The sequence below is a fragment of the Cetorhinus maximus genome, unplaced genomic scaffold (assembly GCF_964194155.1).
Source record: "Cetorhinus maximus unplaced genomic scaffold, sCetMax3.hap1.1 HAP1_SCAFFOLD_1331, whole genome shotgun sequence".
In the NCBI taxonomy this organism is placed as follows: domain Eukaryota; kingdom Metazoa; phylum Chordata; class Chondrichthyes; order Lamniformes; family Cetorhinidae; genus Cetorhinus; species Cetorhinus maximus.
Genome location: NW_027597272.1, coordinates 65,001 through 70,754, shown reverse-complemented (window position 1 = coordinate 70,754; position 5,754 = coordinate 65,001).

The following is a 5,754-nucleotide window of genomic DNA, read 5'->3' as shown; positions in this document are numbered from 1 at the left end:
GCCAAGGGCGAAGCACCTCGGATTGCATTGGCAGGCCGTGCAAAGTGGCCTCCGGGCCCGCGAGACAATGCAGGGTGCCCTCGGTGTGCCCCTGAGAAATGGTTAACCAAACGAAGGACAGTGCGCCTCGGATTGCATTGGCAGGCCGTGCAAAGGGGCCCCCGGGCCCGCGAGACGTTACAGATTGCCCTCGGTGAGCCCCTGAGAAATGGTTAACCAATTGGACTTAGTCTCTGGCAGAGAGGCAAAGTGTTTTCACGAGAAATGGTTAACCAATTGGACTTAGTCTCTGGCAGAGAGGCAAAGTGTTTTCACGAGAAATGGTTAACCAATTGGACTTAGTCTCTGGCAGAGAGGCAAAGTGTTTTCACGAGAAATGGTTAACCAATTGGACTTAGTCTCTGGCAGAGAGGCAAAGTGTTTTCAAGAGAAATGATTAACCAATTGGACTTAGTCTCTGGCGGAGAGACAAAGTGTTTTCAAGAGAAATGGTTAACCAATTGGACTTAGTCTCTGGCAGAGAGGCAAAGTGTTTTCAAGAGAAATGGTTAACCAATTGGACTTGGTCTCTGAACGGCAGGCAAATTGTGGCCTTGAGAAATGATTAACCAATTGGACTTAGTCTCTGGCGGAGAGACAAAGTGTTTTCAAGAGAAATGGTTAACCAATTGGACTTGGTCTCTGAACGGCAGGCAAATTGTGGCCTTGAGAAATGATTAACCAATTGGACTTAGTCTCTGGCGGAGAGACAAAGTGTTTTCACGAGAAATGGTTAACCAATTGGACTTAGTCTCTGGCAGAGAGGCAAAGTGTTTTCAAGAGAAATGGTTAACCAATTGGACTTGGTCTCTGAACGGCAGGCAAATTGTGGCCTTGAGAAATGATTAACCAATTGGACTGAGTCTCTGAACGGCAGGCAAATTGTGGCCTTGAGAAATGATTAACCAATTGGACTTAGTCTCTGGCGGAGAGGCAAAGTGTTTTCACGAGAAATGGTTAACCAATTGGACTTAGTCTCTGGCAGAGAGGCAAAGTGTTTTCCTGAGAAATGGTTAACCAATTGGACTTAGTCTCTGGCGGAGAGGCAAAGTGTTTTCAAGAGAAATGATTAACCAATTGGACTTAGTCTCTGGAGGAGAGACAAAGTGTTTTCAAGAGAAATGGTTAACCAATTGGACTTAGTCTCTGGCAGAGAGGCAAAGTGTTTTCAAGAGAAATGGTTAACCAATTGGACTTAGTCTCTGGCAGAGAGGCAAAGTGTTTTCCAGAGAAATGGTTAACCAATTGGACTTAGTCTCTGGCGGAGAGACAAAGTGTTTTCACGAGAAATGGTTAACCAATTGGACTTAGTCTCTGGCAGAGAGGCAAAGTGTTTTCAAGAGAAATGGTTAACCAATTGGACTTAGTCTCTGGCGGAGAGGCAAAGTGTTTTCTCGAGAAATAATTAACCAATGAGGCCAATGGACCTCGGGTTGCATTGGCAGGCCGGGCAATGAGGCTCTTGGGCCCGCGAGAGCAAAATCCGTGCACAGACGGAAGTCCATGAGGTCAGATCCGAGGCCTTTACCCGGCACCCGGTGGGGGTATTCCCGCAGAGAGTAGCGAATCTGCCCGGCGACGGGTCAAGTTGCAATTTCTGGCATGCCACTCATGGAGCTGGTTAATGAGTTCCCCGCGGAAGTCCCGATGAGGAAAGGGCAAAATGGCGTTTTGCGGGCTTTGGGGCCTCTTCGTCGGTAGGACTACCGCCCGACCTTACGGTTGGAATTGTCGGCAGGGGAGGTTGGCGGGGTACCTGCAGAATAGTAGGAGGTGGCAAATCGAGAATCGGTCGACATCGCCAAAAACCTTCTCGAGCCTCCAGGTCTGCAGGGACCGACCCAGGCTGCCGCCAAACCGACCGAGAGGCCCTGCCGGCGGCCATTTTTGGCCATTTTCGGCATTTTTCGCCTCTTTCGGCCGGGATGGAAAAGCGGCGGCCTGAAGCCCGGGCCTGCCCGGGGAGGCCTCCTAATCGCCCGGGGGACCGGATTTGCCCCGGTGAGAGCCCCCGAAACGTCCCGAAGCCGGCCGGGAAGGCGGCCAAGGGCGAAGCACCTCGCATTGCGTTGGCAGGCCGTGCAAAGTGGCCTCCGGGCCCGCGAGACAATGCAGGGTGCCCTCGGTGTGCCCCTGAGAAATGGTTAACCAAACGAAGGACAGTGCGGCTCGGATTGCATTGGCAGGCCGTGCAAAGGGGCCCCCGGGCCCGCGAGACGTTACAGATTGCCCTCGGTGAGCCCCTGAGAAATGGTTAACCAATTGGACTTAGTCTCTGGCAGAGAGGCAAAGTGTTTTCAAGAGAAATGGTTAACCAATTGGACTTAGTCTCTGGCGGAGAGGCAAAGTGTTTTCAAGAGAAATGGTTAACCAATTGGACTTAGTCTCTGGCAGAGAGGCAAAGTGTTTTCAAGAGAAATGGTTAACCAATTGGACTTTTTCTCTGAACGGCAGGCAAATTGTGGCCTTGAGAAATGATTAACCAATTGGACTTAGTCTCTGGCGGAGAGACCAAGTATTTTCACGAGAAATGGTTAACCAATTGGACTTAGTCTCTGGCAGAGAGGCAAAGTGTTTTCACGAGAAATGGTTAACCAATTGGACTTAGTCTCTGGCAGAGAGGCAAAGTGTTTTCACGAGAAATGGTTAACCAATTGGACTTAGTCTCTGGCGGAGAGACAAAGTGTTTTCAAGAGAAATGGTTAACCAATTGGACTTAGTCTCTGGCAGAGAGGCAAAGTGTTTTCAAGAGAAATGGTTAACCAATTGGACTTGGTCTCTGAACGGCAGGCAAATTGTGGCCTTGAGAAATGATTAACCAATTGGACTTAGTCTCTGGAGGAGAGACAAAGTGTTTTCACGAGAAATGGTTAACCAATTGGACTTAGTCTCTGGCAGAGAGGCAAAGTGTTTTCACGAGAAATGGTTAACCAATTGGACTTAGTCTCTGGCAGAGAGGCAAAGTGTTTTCACGAGAAATGGTTAACCAATTGGACTTAGTCTCTGGCGGAGAGACAAAGTGTTTTCAAGAGAAATGGATAACCAATTGGACTTAGTCTCTGGCAGAGAGGCAAAGTGTTTTCACGAGAAATGGTTAACCAATTGGACTTAGTCTCTGGCGGAGAGACAAAGTGTTTTCAAGAGAAATGGTTAACCAATTGGACTTAGTCTCTGGCAGAGAGGCAAAGTGTTTTCAAGAGAAATGGTTAACCAATTGGACTTGGTCTCTGAACGGCAGGCAAATTGTGGCCTTGAGAAATGATTAACCAATTGGACTTAGTCTCTGGAGGAGAGACAAAGTGTTTTCACGAGAAATGGTTAACCAATTGGACTTAGTCTCTGGCAGAGAGGCAAAGTGTTTTCAAGAGAAATGGTTAACCAATTGGACTTGGTCTCTGAACGGCAGGCAAATTGTGGCCTTGAGAAATGATTAACCAATTGGACTTAGTCTCTGGCGGAGAGACAAAGTGTTTTCACGAGAAATGGTTAACCAATTGGACTTAGTCTCTGGCAGAGAGACAAAGTGTATTCACGAGAAATGGTTAACCAATTGGACTTAGTCTCTGGCAGAGAGGCAAAGTGTTTTCACGAGAAATGGATAACCAATTGGACTTAGTCTCTGGCAGAGAGGCAAAGTGTTTTCAAGAGAAATGGTTAACCAATTGGACTTAGTCTCTGGCAGAGAGGCAAAGCGTTTTCCTGAGAAATGGTTAACCAATTGGACTTAGTCTCTGGCAGAGAGGCAAAGTGTTTTCCTGAGAAATGGTTAACCAATTGGACTTAGTCTGTGAACAGCAGGCAAATTGCGGCCATGAGAAATGGTTAACCAATTGGACTTAGTCTCTGGCAGAGAGGCAAAGTGTTTTCCTGAGAAATGGTTAACCAATTGGACTTAGTCTCTGGCGGAGAGGCAAAGTGTTTCCCGTTGTAATGGTTGGCCAATGCACTTCGGATTGCGTTGGTAGGCCGTGGAAAGTGGCTCTTGGGCCCGCGAGAGCAAAATCCGTGCGCAGACGGAAGTCCATGAGGTCAGATCCGAGGCCTTTACCCGGCACCCGGTGGGGGTATTCCCGCAGAGAGTAGCGGGTGTGCCCGGCGACGGGTCAAGTTGCAATTTCTGGCATACCACTCCTGGAGCTCGTTAATGAGTTCCCCTCGGAAGTCCCGATGAGAAAATGGCAAAATGGCGTTTTGCGGGCTTTGGGGCCTCCTGGACGGTAGGCCTACCGCCCGACCTTACGGTTGCAATTGTTGGCAGGGGAGGTTGGCGGGGTACCCGGAGATTTTCGGGGACACGATTTTCAGAACATTTTCAGACAACGGTCACACTTTAAAAATGCCCAGAAAAGTGCGACTTTGAGGGTGGTAAGCGTTTTCAAATAGAATACCTTTCAAAGAGCTCTCGGAAGTCCTATATGAGGATTTAAGATGAATTTGTGCGGGCTTTCCGAACTCCGTTGTCGGTCTGAAATATCGGCCAGGGTCCAGACCGGTGGTAACCCTGGTTTAATAAACATGGCGTGTGGCGAAAAGAACAGACAAAATGACAAAGTGTCAAATATATATATACATGTGTATTTATGAACAAAAAAAATCACAAAGTGTCACCTGGCGGTGTACTTGATGATGAAAAATAAAAATACAAAGTCTGTTCACAGGCACCTTTGGGGCGGGGGTGCCTGAGTCCCCTTGGGTTGCACACTATAGAGTGTTTGACATGGACAGAGTCAACACTGTGTGCGTGCCCAGAACCCTTTTGAACGCAGGCGACGCACGCCGGTCGGCATTTCCTCTCCGTGCGAGCGCCAACAGGTTGCTTCCGTTGTTTTACAAATAAGAAAATTGTATTTATGAGCAGCAAAAAAAAAAATCACAAAGTTTCACCTGGCGGTGTACTTGATGATGAGAAATAAAAATACAAAGCCTGTTCACAGGCACCTAGGGGGCGGGCGGGGTGCCTGAGTCCCCTTGGGTTGCACACTGTAGTGTTTGACATGGGCAGAGTCAGCACTGTGTGCGTGCCCAGAACCGATGTGAAAGCAGGCGACGCACGCCAGTCGGCATTTCCTAGCCGTGCGAGCGCCAACATGTTGCTTCCGATGTTTTACAAATAAGAAAACTGTATTTATGAGCAAAAAAAATCACAAAGTGTCACCTGGCGGTGTACTTGATGATGAATAATAAAAATACAAAGCCTGTTCACAGGCACCTAGGGGGCGGGCGGGGTGCCTGAGTCCCCTTGGGTTGCACACTGTAGTGTTTGACATGGGCAGAGTCAGCACTGTGTGCGTGCCCAGAACCGTTTTGAACGCAGGCGACGCACGCCAGTCGGCATTTCCTAGTCGTGCGAGCGCCAACATGTTGCTTCCGTTGATTTACAAATAAGAGAACTGTATTTATGAGCAATAAAAATCACAAAGTGTCACCTGGCGGTGTACTTGATGATGAAAAATAAAAATACAAAGCCTGTTCACAGGCACCTAGGGGGCGGGCGGGGTGCCTGAGTCCCCTTGGGTTGCACACTGCAGTGTTTGACATGGGCAGAGTCAACACCGTGTGCGTGCCCAGAACCGTTTTGAACGCAGGCGACGCACGCCAGTCGGCATTTCCTAGCCGTGCGAGCGCCAACAGGTTGCTTCGGTTGTTGCAAAAGTAAGAAAATTGCACCGCTGCGGACCACCCCTCCACCCGCGGTTGAACCAGTACCCGAGCGAG